The 20,257-nt window shown below is 37.3% G+C and overlaps 1 long non-coding RNA gene across 2 annotated transcripts; it reads right to left on the bottom strand.

Annotated features, from left to right (window-relative positions):
* Positions 1 to 2,474: 2,474 nt before the first annotated feature.
* On the bottom strand, positions 2,475 to 19,821 carry LOC112974839. 2 transcript variants are annotated; one of them, XR_003256394.1, is made up of 4 exons: positions 19,609 to 19,821; positions 7,876 to 8,104; positions 3,898 to 3,987; positions 2,475 to 3,501 (listed from the first exon to the last, which is right to left on the bottom strand). It is a non-coding gene; the product is annotated as an uncharacterized LOC112974839 (long non-coding RNA). The 2 variants fall into 2 exon arrangements; XR_003256395.1 differs by lacking the exon at positions 7,876 to 8,104.
* Between the last annotated feature and the right edge of the window lie 436 nt (positions 19,822 to 20,257).

Raw genomic sequence — 20,257 nt, 5'->3', positions numbered from 1 at the left:
GACGCACAGGACAGGAAGAAAGTATCTTACCTCTGTCTTCCAATATACCCTAATGAAAAGTATAGTTGAAGATGGACCCAGGCTCCTCTTAAAGAGTGCACCAGGACAGAATGAGCAGCAACACATACACATTGCAACATAGAAAATTCCGATAAGGTTTCAGGTAAAGCTTTTTCACCATGATTGCGGTCAAACACTGAGCTGGAGCCCAGAGCAGTTGTATAATCTCCATCCTTGGAGATACTCAGAACTTAACTGGACACAACCCTGAGCAACCTGATTCAAATCAGCTCTGCCTTGTCTCTTCCAACTTAAATTATCCAATGATTCCAAAAAAATCTCTACGGTCAAATCACTACCTAGTCTTATTCAACTGAAGGAAAATCTGGCATTGATTGAAAATGCTAATCATTTGGAAAATCAAGTTACCTGATTTTCTTTTGTGTTCAAATTTGGATTCATGGCCATACTTCTTTGAAAGAGTTTACCACTCGTCCAGACATTTTCCCAAAACTTGCATTTCAATTTCTGCTGCCTATCTTCTGCCACACACCTAAAGGATGCCTTTCTCTTAAGGAAGGAGAAAAAAAAATCCATGTTTATTGAAGACAAAAATTAAAATCCGTTTCCAGGAAAAGAAGTTGACAGTTTTCTACCTATATACAGTCCATGTTTTGATTCCAGGGATGTTTATAAATGTTCCCATATACATGTATCATCTTCRAAGATAGGAAAGTATAGAAGTATTATCCTTTTGCTTTAGACTCAAACCAAACTAAATACCTTGCATACCACCTGATTCATACTTTCTGTGAATCCTGGCTCATCACCCATTTGACTAAAATGACGAAAACCTTCATTACAAGTATCTAAAGCACACATTTTCCCAACAGGGAAATACCTATTCATAGAAAATTCTATGAACTGAACACTACAAATGGATACTGTAATAAGCTTGCTCTTATCAGACAGGATTAGGAAATAACCAATCTCGCTCTCTGTGCTGTTTTGGAACTGTAATACCTTGAGCTTCAGTTTAAGACAGTAGTTTAGAGTTTATTCTAGTTTATAGAACTCTTACTAGTCCTAAAGGGTAAAATTTATCTCCCTTAGTTTTACGCAACCAAATCAAGGGTCAAGTTAAGTCAAYCATCCAGTATACTTTCCTAGGCAATGGAGAAAGGCTATCATCCCAGAGGCTGATACATCCTTCTATTTAGATACATACTAAGGAGTTGCCAGACTTTGTCAATCACAGAGGAAGCCAAGATGACTAGATCTTTTTAAAGACAATTTTAAAGACTTAATCATTGTTAAATGACCACAGYGTAAATGATCACATTATCTCCGGACCTACCTGGAGCAAGAACATGCCACACACTACTCTCTTGAATTGGTTTTGGGGAAGGAATTGGCTACAACCTCTCTCAAAGAGCTTTCATACCACACCATAACTTGGYAGAATCTATTACTGAGGATCTGTTCCATGTAGTTTTTGATCTTGACTAGTTTTCCCTTATGTTTTAGAGAGTTAAATCCCACTTTAAACATCTGATACTCATCTAAATCACTGTATACTCATTTCCAAAGTCATGAAAGCCACACATTAGTAACAGAGGCAAGATGCTGAGCTCACTAAATACTCTTATCTTTTAAGAAAAAGTACTTTCACTCGCAGATCAAAGTGCTAGCTACAATATGTTTCAACATCCACCTATTTAACACCACAAGTTTGTAAATTTAGGAGCTACATATCAATTTAATGATTKTATCTACCTTCTTAGCATCTATATGCATATGTATGTCTATATACAACAGATATTCTGTATGTGTTCCTTAATCCAATTCTCCCAAAAGCTTATCTAGGACTTACAGAACTTTAAATCCACCAGATACTATCCTTAGAAGTAGATACAATTGACCCTGATAAGAGCAGTGTCAAATGCATTTTTCCTTTGCTTTTCAGTTTTGTGGTTGTGAAAATTAAAAACAAAATGCTAAGCAAACTCAAAGAAATGATGTATATCAACAAGGGTCAAAATATATTTATTATTCATATTACACTGGTTCTATACAGTTAGATATACTCCTTATGAGAGTCAGCCATCATGGAAGCGAAGACAACTGCTGTCTGCTTTTGAAACTGAGGTTAAGTTTAAAACAAAACAAAACAAAAAAACCAAAAAACACACACACTCAGGATTCTTTCTAAGTTTAGAACTAACCCACATGGCCACAGCCACCACCATTATGCTGCCATATGTATTTGGTACAGACTTACARAACAGTGAGAAAAGTCTAGCTGAAAACATGCCAAGACCAGATTTGGTTCTAAAAATCTTTAATAATTTTTTTTTTTTAATAGGCCTATGTCTTCTGCCTTTATATTTTAACATATCTGAAAACTCATTTTCAAGTTGACACCCAAAAGCAAAGAAAAGGGGGGTAAAAAAAAAAAAAAAAGAATATCCAGTTTCTTCTCTTCCACACTGCCCTCCTTTTTATTTTCTAGCTTGCCTGATTTATGGGTGATTTTTCAGCAACCGTTACTGTGTTCTGACGGCAAGGCTCTGTCAAGGACTGTCATCCAACTCTCAGCAAAGGTCACTCTGTGGCAAGGATTGGGAAGTATTAGAGAGCTTACAAGGAGGAAGAGATAATGACAAAATCCAGTGTTTTAAGCCCTGTCATACTCCTCCCAGAAAATCCTCATAATGAACTTCCTACGTTATGAAGTTTTTTTAATCAATACTGTGTTGTAAGTTGCACTGAAAATAAATGATATATTTTACCTACATCTYTGTAACCTGGTCCAACCTTTTGGATTTCAGCTACCGATGTACAAAACAGATTAAGAAAATGAGTGAACATCTACTTCTGAAATAATCTCTGTGCAGGCCTCCTGATTCACAAATATCTCTTATCCTCAGAATGTAAAATCAGGTCAATAGTGAGTTATGTGTTTTAAACTATTGGCATCCCAACACACCTAATATCCAAACAAAAGAGTATCCAGTGACACTACAGACATACATGTGTATCAACAGTTAAAGCAGACTCTCATAAGGCATTGCAACAGGCATGCTCAAAGGCTTTGCAATAGGCACAAAGGTGAGGCAAGTGCAATGAAGGGGTAAACGTCAAATTAAAAGCTTTAAACCTCTGAAAGTTAAACAAGTTTTAGAAAGCAAGCCTCAACATCATTTCATAGGCTAGTTTGAGCCAACAGATAAATTTTGCAAAATATTCAGGTCACGTGCAGATAATTTGACATGCTTCCCATTTATAAGGTAATAGTTCTCTGATGTAAGGCTCTATACTTACTGTACTTGTGACAATTAATTACTAAAAGCTAAGTGTGAAAGACAGATATGGACCAGGTGGCATGCTCGATTGCTTCTGGAGTTTCCTTGAAAGACATTCTCAATCTCAGCCATGTCCTTCTGCAGAGTATGCGTCAGGTAGAGTTAACGGGCCAGGAAAACACTTCTGTCCATCTACCTGACATCAAGCATCATTAAAAAAGAAAAACAATTCATTTTAAAAACCATTTTAACCTAATCTCAGATTACATATGTCAAAATGCCTGAACTGAAACCATATTTTTTACTACACGGCAAAATTAAGCACTTGKGAGTGTTTTATTCATCTAAAAATGACCTTTAGGTTTCATTTTTCTTTTGCCACTCTAGAGTTAATGCTAAATTTCATGCAATTGTAACCAATTTCTTTAAGGTAATCACTAAATCCCAGGAATCACTTTTACTTATAAAATATTGATATATGTGCTCATCTATAGCTACTTTGCCATACGGCTGCACTATATGATTTCATGCCAGGTAATCACATGTTAGAAGACATTCCGACATCATTAAAGCTACACATGCTCCTGCATACCTTACTAGGTAGAAGCTGGCACAGGCAAATTCTTCACAGGATCTTCCTCCTCATTTTCTGCCTTTCTCACTCCCTTCCAGAGAGACTTCCCTGAGCAAAAGTAAAAGCATCACTGAAAATGTTTACCTTGGTCTGAATTTTTAGAGCTTCTTAAATTTTAATGTTATTCCATGCTATTTACTTCAGAGTAGATTTGATCTATGGTCTCCACTGTAGTGTTCAAATTAAGACTGCGATTACAGCAGGAAAATATTTCCTGAATATTCAGCCACAAATTTTAGTTATACTATGTTTCTAACCTTTTCATATTTGTTTTTCATGAATAATTTAGCACTGACTTTGTTAATATAAGTGTTCATAAAAGCAGTATTTTTTTGTATAAAAGTATAAAAAAGTACTTTTTTGTTTAAAAAGGCAAGTATTTCAATAAAATGCTTTCTAAGTCATTCTTAAGGATTTTTTGCTTGTTTGTGGCCACATGAGTTCTAAAACCACTTGAGATAGTAAGAATTGCAAATTGAAAATATTTCCAGTTATCCTACCTAGTATGTTAATTTAGTTAGGTAAATTATAAAATACACTCATATAACACACTGGCTGTTATTTAATCTATTATCCCATGCTAGATCTCAGTGTGTTTCTGCCTAAAGCAATCAGAGCCTCAACACCATGTTTCTAAAACTCAGTCAGAGCAGAGTTCTACAGGGGATTCTGGAAGAAAGGAGGAAGATTAAAGGAAGCACGGCAAGGTCAGCTGAAGGAGTACGAGTTACTTACTGAAACATTTTTAGTGTTGATGTAGTTCAAGGCTATTTTTCAAACACAATTTGAAAAATATAGGAATAGAAAGAGGACAAAATAACACTATTAAGCTAAAAAGACAAAGGAGACCAATAAGAACATCTCAGGTCTAATAATTTTAGTGGACTGTTACTGAACATTATATCAACAGTTGCAATGGGAATAAAGTTCAAATGTTTGTGTTCCAAGAGACAGTCAAACTAAAGTTGGATCACAAGCAATATGGTGCCTCTTTGAGCAGTTCTAAGTCAGCTTAGCAAGCAACAGCAGTAAATACTCAGCCTCTCCGATGTGTTAGTGCATTACTTAGTGCAAGAAAAATTCCAGATTAGAGAAGCATCATATTGCATAGATGAAAACAAGTAATTTAACCAATGATAACTGATCAGATTTTCAAACCATTTTCATTAATTCAATCCAACTATGCATATCAATTTGCAAAGTTATATAAGTTACCATAATATAAACATGGAAAAAACACTTATTTTGCATGGTGGCACTAAGACATTTTCACCAAAAAWTCCTTAAACTCTTGAGTACAAAAATAGCTTTTTCTAGGTCAAAGCAACATCCAATTTCACATTTTAATAAAATCCAAAACGACAAGATTATTAAGACATACCTGTGACCTAAAGGACCCTCTTCCAGGATGCTATTATTTTAAGCTATTATTCTCCCAGCTCTACTGCATAGTTCTGGCAACATTTACTCCAGTAAAGGGGTGAAAAGTTTTAGATATGTTAACTCACGCCTCTTTTTCAGGACCCAACCTGTCATACTCTGCTCTCTGCCAAAAGCAGCTTGCTCATACAACTGCTTGTTTCCTTAAAACCCACTGGTTAGCCCATTACATCCAAGCAGCAGCAGTGACTTCTCAGAGGAACACACAGAAAGGTTTACCTTGCTACGCTGAAGAGCACAGACTGTCTTATTTCCATTGAGCCATTTCTTCCACATTGTGTTCTCTCACTTGCATGGAAATGTATGGTTTAAAATTAATACAGCATGTATCCTTTGCATTGACCACCTCCACTTGCCTCCAGATTACAAACAGTTGTTTTTTTCCTTTGTCTGCTCTTAAGATCAATTACCTTTTATGCTGCAGCTAGCTCCTCCATCTATTATTTAGTCCACATACAGTTCCAGCAGGCATTTTGCTAAAACAAAGAATTCATGCAAACCTATCCTCCAGTAAACTATTTCAATCTTACAGTTGACCAGCTGCACACAAGCTATTTTAAGCTAAAAATATTTTTATTTATACTTTAAATTGGCTTTTAAAGGGAAGAACAACATTTAGTCAGATAATATGATCTTGGCCTCCAAAAACTTGCTATAGAGCAAGCCAAATTTGCCCCTTTAAGTCTTAATGATTATCAAAATCTATAGCTAATTGCACAAGTCAATTAGCCTTATTAATAGACAATTTGAGAGACCACAGTTACCAATTCTTGGGCATTTACTTTAACTCCAAAGTCCAAGAGAAAATACATATATGATTGCTTTTTATTTACAGATTTATACCTAAATTCTCATAACACCTGCATACAGCAAAACAGATGCCTTAATTCTTTATGCACTGAATCTGGTGAGAAGTTAATATAAAAATATAAGATTAAGAAAATAAAAAAATTGATCCCATCAAAACTGTAATTGTGCCATCAAATGCATTTTCCCTTCCAAAAAGTGACAATAGACATATTAGCATGTCTTGAAATATTTTGCATGTACAGAGCCCAAAAAGATGTTAACACCTAATGCTTAATATTCACAAAGTTGAAAATTTGCTTTTTATGGTATGTCTCAAAATACCAGAAATGTGCAACTTCAAAAACAAGTAATATGGACATCACTCAAAATATTCTAGAAGTTTGAGGTTGGGGCAGGAGGGTTGCACCATTAATAAGTATAAAATTGTGCTAAATATCCTACTTTCTCTTCACACGTACTGATACCATGCAAACAGTCAAGCCAAACAATAGTCTGTAGGGAGAATTCTGTCCACGCTTCCTAGTGTGCACGCACCCACTTTTACCTAAGCATCCATGTACACAGGAGTAGTAAAGAAACATCAGTCTTGAATACTTTTGTTTTAACTTGGTCATTTACAGCTTGATCTACAGCCTCCTGAAGAGTGCTCCCTTTGAGCTCAGAAGGCACTACATAACTACCACATGATTTATATGCATTTTCCACACACCTTTTTCAGATGTATTAGATAGTGCCAAAACAGACCCCGACACACTTTTGCAACTGTGGCTCTAAATACACTTCCAAATAAAAATTGTGTCGAAGTTCGTATTAACTGGACATATTAAATAATTAAGAGTACAGGTTTTTTAAGGATATAAATTCCATCTCTGTAAACAAGTACTAAGTTTGCTAGATTATAGGCACATTAGTTGTGAAAATGTGTTGTTAACATGCCTGTACAGCTTTATGTTATCTATCTGTGGAATTCTCTATGGAAGAGTAATTTCTCCCTCTACTAAAGAAGATTCTTCAATTATGGAGAATGATGGCAAAGAGATAGCATTATTCCTACATTTAAAAAAAATCATCTGCAAATAAAGCTGAACAAAGACCTAGGTGAGTTTTAAGAGTTTCTGATACTCCATTAGAATCACTAGTGACATAAAAACAGTCTGACAGAACTACTAATGCCCTAAAAGGGACTGTGTTTAAATTGATTTTAAGTCAAAATAATAAATGGGTTTTCTTGTAAATTCTAGGAAAGCTCCTTGTGCATCTAGAAGTACACGATGTGATCTTGGGTAGGAAATGCTACATTCTTACAATATGAAGAAACCGAATCCTTGCTTGAAGTGCACTCCAGCCACCTTTAACACTATGAACAATGTGATTTATTTTTGTTTTACATGCTTTTCTCCTCAGGGGTAATGCTAGGTTCTGTTCTGAAGTTACAGAATTTATCTAGATAATAGAGAATTAGCAAAATAAAAGCAGAAGAGAGAAAAGAACCAAATCCTGTAGCTTTCCAATTTTTTCATCCAGAAAAGTTTTTATTATTTGTCTAGATTTTCATAACTCTTGACAATGTAGTTTCTGAGCTTCCTACTTATACCAACGGATTTGTTCTCCCCAAATAGCTCTAAGACGGAAATATAAACTGCCATTTTACAGAGAAAGAGCTACTTCAGAGATGAAGTGACTTACCCAAGGTCACAAAATATTTTTGCACCACTGAAAACTGAGCCCACGTTCAAATGTAGGTGTCTCATTTATGAAATCAGTTCTCCTTCCTGGTAGGGATGGAGATGACCACAGCTGATGCAATAATGAATTCTTCACATGCAGTAAGTCTCCATAATTGCATAGGAACAGCCCCAGAAAGGATCTAACCCATATCCAGCCAGGAACTTGCATCATCAGTAGACCTTGTTTTCTTTATAACATATCCATGATATCAGAAAAGCATTTGGAAAAAAAGATCATATGTAAGCATTCTGCAGTATTATCTGGCCAGAAACACCCAAGATATACATACAGCAAGACAGACATTTCATTTCCATTTGAAATAGAGGATTARTCCAAAAGGAAAGTAGATAGAGGGGACAGCCATGTTTGTGCATCTGAACAAATATAGTCTTCTCCTTTTGAAAACTCGGGAAGAAAACATGAGCTCAGAAGACAAATGTATTTTGTAATTATGCCACATATTGATTTCTTCTGCAGCAATGGTCAGCACCCTTAAAATGTCTATCCTCAAACTTAAGAAATCCTAACAGCAATAAAGCTGTTGAAGAACAACTTGCTTGTATTATTGCCTTTGTGAACTGCAGTAATGCCAGCTTTTGAGAAATGTCCTTTTAACCTTGACAAGGATTGATGTCTTCATGCAGTGATGTATGGGGATAACTGCTCAGTAGTTATGAGCAATTGCTTCACCTTGCAGGCTATGGCTATCAGTAGAGATCTATGCAGTTGCAAGAACTAGTTAATCACTGTATACTATGAGCACAGACTGGATTTATAACCACAGCTCTAATAGCGCACTTGAGTCCAGTTTTATTGTTTAGGGAAACAGTATCACAACCGTATCAAACTTCACATCTTAAAGAAATTTAGAAAAAAGCCAAAGATGAGCTACAATTATGAAATTCTGACACCATACCCCAATTTTGTTGTGTGCAATTTTAACCCAAGTAACACTTAAAAACCACTATTGCAAGACTAAAGGTAAACACCCTGGCAAATCCTATTATATTCACAACTCAAGTCTAAAACAGACTAACCATCCAGCAATGCACCAAAACACTCAAAACAGCCATTCAGCTCCTTTTTAGTAGCTTCTTACTTGTGCATGTAAACTTACAATGAGCTGCCCAGGAAAGCAAGGAGGTGACTACAGGAGTAGGTAATAGCAGTCAGAATACATAAGTCACTAGTAATGAAAAAAGCCATGGAAGTCTCATTGATGCCTCAAGATGTCAATTGACAGGGCTAAGTTCATATTCCATTCCTTGGATGCTAATATAGAAGATTCCTCCTCTACCTCCCCAACACAAAATACAAGCTATGGATTGAATTTCTTTTGCCCACCATTTTTCACTGGCTTATTCAGCAGCCTCCTGTCCTTGTCACTTCAGGAGGAGCTGCCATGTATTTGGACTTTCCTGGGCATACCCTTCTTTTCCCACTTGAAATTAATACTTTGCATACTAGGTGTACATGGCAAGTCCAGTATATCTGAGATATGACAGAATCACTGCACACAGTAAAAAGTGGATGTGCATTCACTGACAAACCAAGAAACCCTGAAGAACAAGATGCTACTTGYAGGGAATTAAGAATGGCCCAGGATTTTTGTTGTTACAAAGCACCATATTTACAGAGCACATTAACATTTGATATCAAAATGACACCAGCAGTGAATTAAACCTATTCTCAGACAGTTCTCTGACTAGAAAGARCATCAGGTAACTAACTGAATGGCCTCTGCATTGGAGTGCAGGTATAGCTTGTGCTGAACATTAAGGCTCCAAGTAACAGGCAGGGCAGAATAAGTGGATCGGACAGGATGGAAAGAATGGATAAAACAAAGCCATTTCAGTAATAATCTAAAATAGCCTGTCCCTACATTGCATATGATCTTTTGTTGTGAAAGAAGTAGGTAGTAACTTAGCAAGCCTAAGGAAAAAATCAATACAGGAAACAAACGCTTTTCCCCACTATAAACAAAACCATTAGCTTTAAGTTAACCAGCAAAGCTTGTTTTTTGTCATCACCACAGCAGACTCCCAACTTTCTTCTGACTTCTTCTGACTATTTGATCAGCAATTGCCTTAAATATCTGTGTTCAAAGAATGGAAGACAGGTTACAGAGCTGTTGAAAATACATGAGCCAGAGACAGGGACCAAATGAACCTATGCACAGTGCATGAGGTTTGACCCATCTGCAGTAAGCACTGCTAAATGATTTACAGCCCTAAGAGAACCAAGCTGACAACTTCAGGCATGTTTCAGAAAAATACTGCCATATCACAAGAATTTCTAAAGCCTTCCAAACCGAAATGAGCAGGGTTCTTTAAGACCAAACAATAGTAAAAGCAACATTAATAACACTAATTTTTTTTAAACCTGAGGCAAGACTTTAAATATGATGGATTTAAATCAAATTCTCAACAGTTAGAGAACAATATTCCCTAAAAATAAAGACTCCATCCCAATGGCTCTTTAGGTATGTGTTTAATGAAACTGAGATGACAGCAGAACCAGAGAAACTTATTCTGCACTGATGAGAAACTCAGTTACATTTGTTAAAACAACAGTCAAAATGCCATCACCTAAAAATGCATCAGACAAGGGGCCTCAGCAACTACAACTAATGGTTTTCTAATCCACTGTATTGGAAGGAGCTTCTGTGTGCAGTCTCCTAAATTCCTGGTTACCATAACAGCTCTGTTACCAGAGGCAGCACTTGCTCGCATATAAGGGTTATGAATGTTGAAAGCATGTGATTCTTCAGCTACCTGCTCTTGGTGGGTTCCTATAATCACTTGTTTTCTAAGGAATAAAAAAAGATCACTAACAGATTTGCCAGGGAAGGGAGAGAGCCTTTCACCCCAGATATAATTACCATAACATACCCTAAAACAGGATATACACATATAAGAGTCCCAGCTCATCTTCTGTCCAGAAATGCATATGGATTATGTACATCTTTGTACAGATAAACTATCTATCCTTCCTGCAGACATCTCAAACCAAGCCTTAATTCAGCATTGATTTGATGTATTCATATGACCCCTTATTCCGGGGAATCAATCTGTCACTGCTTCTGCTGATCATGTATTAAACTACTTCTCAGTGTAACCTTTCTGCCGGGACTTGACTGACAAAAGCAAAGCTGCATTCAAATTTAAGGGACTTCCTAGACAAACACTTGTTTGAAGACCTGCCCAGAGATCTGGGGAAATTATACTAAGTTTCCTAACACTCGAGGGCACCACTTCTCACCTCCAAATGTAAGTCAAGTAGTTTAACACATTTTCATTAAAAAGGAGAAAAGAAAATAAAGTAAACAGAATAGCAAGAATTAATTCCTAAAGTATAACTAAAGCCATAAAATTTCAGAGTCTTTCCCTCTGGGGAAGCAACTGTTAGGCCAGCTTTCCCTTCACTCCAGTAACCATCATTCACAGTTTGAGGCTTATTAAGTCTTCTATAGATAGCAAGGCTTGATTTAGGCAGCACTGATCTGTTAGTGCGAATTGTCTCAGCCAGGTGTTCATCAGTGTGCAACCCATGCCTCATGCTGCCTTTCCCGCTAGCAGCTTCCACTAGCCATACCTTACATCCAAAGCTTCTCTAATTCTCACAGCTTTACCAACAATTATTTTGTTATTTCAGGCCTTAGAAACATGTCTATTATGTTGAAAAAGAAACGGTCTCTCAGCTCACAGGAAACTTTTTGGTAACGTCTTCAGTCACACACATTCCACAGGAGACTGACAGCCTACTGTGCCTTTCTTCTCTCTTTTCTAGGTTTTTACCTTTGCACATTTAGATGAGAGTTAGCTGACCTACAACTAACTTTTTCCCTTTTATTATAAAGGCCTCTTAACCACAACACCACAACTCAAGCAACACAACCATGTTTCAGGCCTGTTTGTCAGTCCTTTCTTGGCATCTCCTTTGTTTCACCAAGATACATATTAAAGTGAACCTCCTTATTCTGGTTCTGTTACCCTCCCAGTTCTTGCAGAAGGTGAAAGGCAGGAATTTTGCTTTTTACTTCCTCAGCTTGGCTCCAAGTCTTTTAGTTACTGCTCTGAAAACATTCATGCTTCCTTTTGTTGCACAGGGCTTTCACACAGGAGAAACCAACGCACTACAGAACAAGCAACTGCAGATTCATCTGGTTCACCAATCCACATGCATTTATACTTGCACTGAGATTCATTATAAGTCTTCTAAAGCAAAAGAATATTTTCCTTAGATCTTGATGGACTAATTTCTGCCCAGACCATACTGTCTTTGGAAGTTTCCCTTTCACCTGTTAAGTCCATGCTTCTCAGATTTGTCAAAATAAACTATACAAAAGTTGCTTCAACACTAAATGACTACTTTAATATGCCTGACTAAAACACTGACTCATCTGTTTCTATTCACTACCGTTATGTTCATTCTTGCTAAACACTTTACAGCAGGCGGAGGCAACAGAAATGTATTCTTTCAAATACTACTCCAAAAGGCAATCAAAAAAAGTTGTGAAAGACAAAGCAGCAGTACTGCCACAAAAAGTAAAAATATTTAAGAATGGTATTAGGGGTTGGTTTAAGAATTCTTGCTCAGTTTCAGGAAAAAACAATTATTTCTGTGAACTTTAAATTTGTCATACAGCAATACACTCCAGGTGTTGTGTGATTAGGCTAGCAAGATTTGTAGCTGAGCAAACTTAGCTCTGTATTAACTACCAATTTGCTTGCAAGGCTTATATTGAGCTATTTTAAGTTGATGAAATAGGGCAATGAGATGGAGTAGAGAACAAAGAAAGAAAAGCCAAAACCAAAGAAGTTAAGCCAAAAGGGTTTCGAGGGAGAAACAGCGTAAGACCATATCTACTACAATCCTATAGTCTCCTGCAGTGCTGCAAGAAAGCAAACATGCTCTCGTACTTGTTGACCCTGTGAAGACACAAAAGAGAATTTCAGTTTGCTTRGTAAACAGTACTTGATATCTATCAGCAGACTCAAATGGAAACTCTCCAGGGGTATTTGAATCTCCTTTTTTTTTTTTTCCTAAACTTGACAGAGAAGAAAGTTCTCTTACTTCTAGCCACCATCAACACAAAAAGAGAGTCCRGCTAACTTATTCCCAGTGAATACAATCTCAAGAACAAATGTTCTTTTTCTCCCATACACATACACACTCCTGCTGACAGCAAATTTAAAAAACCTTTGTTGTTCTTGCTCACCTGAGTATACTCAAAGTATTTAGTAAGCAAAGGTTAAGTTTATCTAGTATGCAAAAACTGCCGTGCCCAACTCACCAGGGGAGCACATATAAAAACCAGCCTTCAATGATGAGCCTACAAAACTTCAAAGAGCAGCTGCTTACATATAATGTTTAAGTCTCCATATTTATGTGCATATAGGAATGCTAGTTAATTGTGTATCTATCTGCACATTTGGAAGTTTTTTCAGAGCTTTCATTTTCTGCAGCTGATTTAAACATGTCACACTGCATTCATCCATGGGATTGATTCAGTAACAGCTACTGTAAAATTTTATCGTGTATGAAGAAGTTATGACTAACACAAACATCAATACAATAGCTGAAAAAGGCATAACAAATCTATTTTCCTTCTAATCCAATTCAGTATTTGTTACAAAGAAAGGTTTGTAAAGGAGTAAGTGCATGTACTTATTTACTAATAGCAGTAAGGCAAATAAAGTGTTGACTTGAAGAATAAAATCACTAGCAATGGTCATTTTTTCTTCCTTGACAGTATCAGAATTTCAAGCTACTAGTATTGTACAAAGCATTATAAGGATCAGCCGTACTCCTAAATTAATTTGTTCCAGAAGAGAAAAGTGTCCCAATACAGCCAAATTTCATAAAAGTAGAAAATCTCAGAAAATTTCAAGTCACAAATTTGACATGTATATCTTTCAGTAAAATATCTTGACATATTAAAATATTGTTTTTGAATTTATATATTGAAACTAACTTTCATTTTGTTGCAAACATTCATTTTGTTGCAAAAATACTGGACACAGTGTTTCATGTTTTCCAATCCAGAAAATTACAAATAATATATAAAAACACAGCTGTGAAATGTTTACTTCAAAGTATCCCATTTTCTAGTTAAATTTAAGATAATTTCTATGCACAAAGCTCTCCCTCAAATATTCTCTCATTTTTCCCCCATATTCATTTAACACCTTTGGTCTAACTAGTAACTCCTGTCTGGCTTCTTAATCCACTTATCTGGAACAAGGGAGCTGGATCCTTACTTCCATTTAAATTTCCCAACCCACAGGCGAAGGAAGAATCAGGCAGGGGTAACTCACTAGGTGATTTACTCCCACACCGTATAGAAACGTGTTAGGAGGATCTTATAAATGAWGTTCCCGCATAAAATAATGCATATCATCCTGGTTTTAATGCTTCTTAGCTGAGGTTGAGAAACACAAACATAAATCCCATGGTTTGGGGCAGGTTTAAGCAGCTTAGCACATTAAGCGTTCAATTCTGATTAGAACTCATACAGGATGAATTGTTCCTCCTAGCTCCCTGGAAGGATTCAATCCAAGAGGTATGCACAGAGCGTGCCTCCCATGCAGCTCTAGAATTAGGCATGCTAAAACATTACAACCACAGTTATATCTGCTCATCAGTGGCTGTAGCACTACATAGTACTTTTCTATCCAGTAGCTCAGTTTGTAGCTCACTTGTTTAGGAGAGAGCTACACAATGTAGCTTCCTTCTCCCTAAAGGGGTTCAAACCTACGTATTTCCCTGCAAAAAGAACATCTTAAGCATACACAGGCTGACTGGCCTGAGAAAGTTCATCTTCCAGATGAAGCTGTGCCACTTTGTAAACAGTGCTTCATGGTTTCCTGGACCAGAAAGAGGACTCACTGCATGAGTAAGATCCTCTCATCTGCGGAGAAAGACGTTTTCTTGATGCACATATGATGGCCTCTGTCAACAAATACTCCATCTTACCAGACCTGTATGAGACCAATGGAGCCCCAGGGCAGAGCTAGCTAAGGCTCACTCTTACTGGTCACAACAGAAGCTGAGCCACTAGAGCTACTAGTACAGCTATGAGAAAGAAAAAATGCAGGAAGTTATTCATAAGGTCATACTGTCCACTGAGCATAAAGTGCCAAAAAGTTCTCACTAGTCTCATTCAAAAATCAGCACTGAATCAGCTCACACCATTTTCACACTCCTTTCTGTTTCTGTACCACCACCTCTGCCTTCTTTCAGAGGACGTGGATGCATAATCAAGCAGAGGTACCTCAGGACCATCTGTACTACCTGCAGTTCACAAAATTGACTTCTCCCCCACACATGAGGGCTCAGATTTAGACACTGGCTTGAGACTGCAGGTAACTGCTATAAATAGAGGATTTCCTTTTAGTAAAGCCATCGTCATTACACTGGTTGCAGCCAGTACCTATGGGAGTGCAGGGATGCTATGAGATGAGAATACTAACACGTGGAGCAGCTGAGAGAATTAACACACAAAGATTATTCTGCTTCTATCACTGCAACCCACTGTGGGCAAACAAACTTAATTCTTTATTTGCTGTATGCCTGTAACGAGTTCATTTTTAAAAAGATGCATGATGAACGGTAAATGAGTATTTCATGGGGCCAGACATTATGATGGGAACAAGTAAAGACATCACTCTGAACCAAACCAGTACCTAGACCAAAATCCTTCCTTATTCCCAAGCCTTGAAAGAATGCCCAGCTGGAGACAAATACTGCACCTCCCACATCTGACTAATTATTTGTAATGTGCTCTGAGATTCTTGGTAACTGAAGCTATCCAGCTGCAAAGCATTACATGATCATTACACGATTTCAACTTGATCGAAAACAGTCACAGTCTAACAACAGTAATACAAAGCTGTCAGCACAGGCTGCAGACCAAATGCTCACCCCCAATTAAGTTCCTTTACTGGCATTTTGGCACTGCAGCCAAACTGACATCTGGTCCGGCTAGTACTCTGTAGTACGCAAGGAATCCTTGAACGGGACCTACCCAGCTTAAAAGCACCCAACCTTCCTCACTAGATCTCCAGGAAGGAGGGCATGTCATTGCACTCCCGCACTCCAGCTCACCTCTGCCTGCTCTAGCAGCTCCTTGGAGGTTTTACCACCTGACAGAAAGGCACCTCAGCCCATGACACACTTATTTGGACTCCAAGACTCCAGTCAGCCACAGGCAAACATGGCATCGCTTGCCTGTCAGGCCATGGGAAAATTAGGCCCAAATCAGGCCAGAAGTGCTAACTTCCCCTCTTTGAGTAATTATAAACTTACTTTCACTTCTTGCTAAACAAGAAAAGAAGCAGTAAGACTGAAGTTAAGATTAATTCTAGCATGTATCTGCAGAAGGGACTTGTCCTTTTAACTTGACCTTTCCTGCATTTCAATGCCTTTTCACAGAATGTATTACATTGCTTGCATCTCATATGATACCGCTCTCCTATTCAAGCCAATCTGAATTTTTCAAGTAAGATTTCATGACAGACACTGTCATGCATTTCAAGATATATTGAGGCTGTTCCCATCATTTGTTGTGTAACGTTATCAGTAAAAACAACACTCTCTGGACAAGCAACTGCTTTCTATGTTATAGTGCACATTGATTAAATACATGGTTTAGAAAATTAAATGGACAGTGGAATAATAAATAGCTCTGTTTTAAGATCAGGTATTTTCAGTAGGTAAGGTAAAGCTTGTCTTGATTTAACAGTTACAAATCTCTAGGGACAAAAATCTGCAATTTTACTTCATTAGTATGTCCTATATGGCAATGAAAATATTGTCTTCGTTATTTATGGGACATGACTGGACATTAGGTACAATGCATGGAATTGGAGCCATTATACTGCCCTCTGTGACATGATATGCTCCTATAGCTGAGTCAAGTTTGCCCAAGAAATTATTTTCTAACACCTGGGGCACAGAAATTCTTGGATTTTGTTGTGCCTCTACTGAGAGCTCCTTAAACTAAACAGCATGGCTCCATGATGAGGAACAACTTACACGAACATGGATGAGGAACCACCACCATCCGCACCACTGTCACCCTCCACACCACCCTATCCACCAAATTCTGTAAGCTTCCTTTCATGAGGTTTCAAATTTAAATAGTAGGCAGTACTCTCACATAAGTGCACGGACTGGAGCTCTCCCAAAACCTATCTGAAGGGCACAGCCCCTAAAGTGAAAAGTTTCTATCTCTACCCTAGAAGGGAACCCCTTAAGTTGTCTTKCTCAAAGAGCAAAGTCTGCATTTTACCTAAGTCGAAGTGATGTACCCAGCACAGACAGGGCTGTGTGCAAAAATTAATCTAGTCACTCAACCTTGTACACTCTCAGGTCTTACTGACTCAAATATATTTATTTAATATGGAGACAAAAGTAGTGCTGAGCTACCAGCAATGAATAAATATACTTTAAAGAATGGTACATTTGCAGCTGTATCATAGCATGGTGAAGTCTTCTCAGATCAGCTAAATCAAAGCTCATATATAAGGCTCATGAAGACTTAGAAAGAAGACCTTCACAAATAGTCATAGACTGCCTGCAGCTGTGCTGACAATTCAGTAGCACTTGATTTTCAATAGCACATCATGTTCAGGTCAACACTAAAGCTCTAACTGATCTCCAGAGCAGTGAGATGAGCTCCAAAATTTCCTTCCTTTTCCTAAATTCAATATTAGGACACGGACTCTGCTTGGATCCAAAATCAGGTTGACGAGTGGCAGTCAAAGACTATTGCTGCTTTCTTTCAGAACATAGGAGCCAGCTCCCTTCTCGAGCATAGAAAAACCACACAATACAGTCTAGATCCATCTCCCCACTCCCCTTCAGTTGCACTTGGATACCAGGTGCCCAATTCTCTCCTACCCTGCATCTTTTACAAAGTGATTAAGACACCAGTAACTGGCATATATGAAGAGAGGATTGACACTCAGCTGTGACAGGGCTCAGGTTGCAAAGGTGTTGACAGCACATAGTTCCTTTTCCACTTCTCACCTTGAAGTACTTCATGAAGCTTACTATGCAATCCCCATATCTAGGGCCTGATTCTCTGCTCCATTTCAGGTGTCACAATTATGCAATGGAAATCAATAAATTTACACAGCCAGAAAACTGGTGAAACAGATCAGCCCTCACTCTCAGAAGGGGTTCAGTTCAGTGGTGGGAGAAACCATCCCTGAACATTTTTTTTTTCATCTATTTATATCAATTAAAAGTATTGCCTTTGACWTCAAGGGAGTCTAGTCATACCTCTGTCCTACTTCGAAAGCACTCTGGAAATCCTTCAAGATTGAAAGATCTTTGTATCAGACAGTTTTAAAAAGCTGCATTGTACACACTAGTGAGGTATGATATTTAAATAAAGTTAGCAATATTTTTAAATTTCAAGGAAAAAGGTGTTCAAATACTCTAATAAAAAACAACTAGTTTGGGCAATAAAAACTGTTCAACAGCCACAATGATCATGTACATCAGACAGAAATAAGGAGATGGTTCTCAATTGATGTAAGTTTAATCTAGGGTTCTTTGACAATTTACACAGGTAAATTGTGTGTAAATTTACTCACCCTTGCAGAAAAGTTTATTAATTAACATGAAACAAAAGATGCCACACGGTGAACTGAAATCTACCAGCAGAGAGTGGGACAGACATAACTAAGTGATGGAGAGTGAATCACACAGTGAACTTTACTTATAGTCTCACTGAACAGTCACTAGTTGAGTCTGTTCAGTAAAGGAAAGGTCAATAACATGATACAGTCTAGGCAAGCTGGTAACCTGTCCCTCCAGTTAAGGCTGTGTTGAAGCTTTTCAGACTGATCCAAAGAGTGAATAAAGCAAAGACTGGATTTTTCATAGAAAAAGGAAAGATCATATACATGAAAAGAGAAAGGAATTGTGTCATTTCTTGCTATCTTGCCATAAAAGAGAGAAGACCATGCAGTATTACCAGGTGTGTAACTCAACCTAGGAGCTCAGACAACTGAGTAACACAGCACAGAAGTAACATTAATATATACTGGATTCCACTCTACAAATTTTATGTGAAAGAAAACATGTTAACACATAAAAGGAAGGAACTTTTGACCTTTTTAATATATTACAATAAAAGTACAAAATAAAAAAAGACATTTAAAAAGAAGACAAAGTATGTAGAATGAGGTTACACATCAGATTTTGAAAGAGCATGATAAACTCACTGATAGATGAAGCACACACCGCTTTTACAGTAAATAAAAAAACAGAACTAAGAACAAAACCACAGTGATTGTCATGTCATTATTTCAGATTCTTCCTAAAAGTTCAGTTCTGCTAAAAGAAAGAATTTTTCCTTTTGCAGAAAACTTAAGATAGTATCGTAAGTCTCATAATTATGGGAATATGCTAATTAGGATGTGTGCTAACTACACTAAAAAGCCTTCTGTAATTTCCAAAAATAATTACTTCACTGGCACAGAAAATCTTTAAATAAATCTGGGTTCTCTACCATTCTGTTTTTAAACTAAYAGTAATCCTTCTCTGTCAAAATATAAAAGCTTTCACTAGGCACCATTTTARATTTATGAAGTATCAGTGTGCACTTTTCCAGTGTATTAAACAAGATTTTAAAGTTATAAGAATATAAAGAACATCGCGCAGTTTTGTATTTACCTCATTTGAAGATGTTATATAAAGAGATCTCTCCTGGCTGAAATAATCAGAATATCATTTTTCAAAGGTTCCTAAGGTTGGGATTACCTCAATAGAAATTCACTCTCCCAATGCCTGACTTCCAAAATCCTATCCCCTATTAGCCAGATCCAGCCTGAAGCAGTTAAACCTAAAATGGAAATTCTTGAAAATTTTAAATGCTTTTTGAATGGGATATGAAACATCTTCTATATTTTGTAAAAAATGGCATATTTGGCATATTGCAGAAGTTACTAGAAGCAAGCATTTAACAGCTATAATCATTAACCACAGCAATTTGTTTACACATTTCAGCAGGACAGAGCATCTGCTGAGCAGTACAAGTAGTTTCCAGCAGGCATGTTGAAAATACACCAGAGCGCAATATACACAGGGAGAGGTCCTGTCCACTTCATGCAAATTAGCATGTATTACTGCTGGGTGGTCTTGTAGACCTTCAGTGTGCAAAGCAACACATTCATTGGGGTATCGAGTGCCTTGTTTCCCCCAGTTTGAACAGGGGAACATACAATGTGTCCTGAAGGAGAGTTCAGTACAGGTCTGAGTTCGTAGTGAATTACTGGCTTCATCTAACAAAGCAGGATAGTTTCACACTCTGTTTATAGATGCA

This window comes from Apteryx rowi, unplaced genomic scaffold, assembly GCF_003343035.1.
Source record: "Apteryx rowi isolate R43461 unplaced genomic scaffold, aptRow1 scaffold_630, whole genome shotgun sequence".
Lineage (NCBI taxonomy): Eukaryota > Metazoa > Chordata > Aves > Apterygiformes > Apterygidae > Apteryx > Apteryx rowi.
Note: the sequence above shows the minus strand (reverse complement) of the source record. Positions and strands in the feature narration are given on the sequence as shown.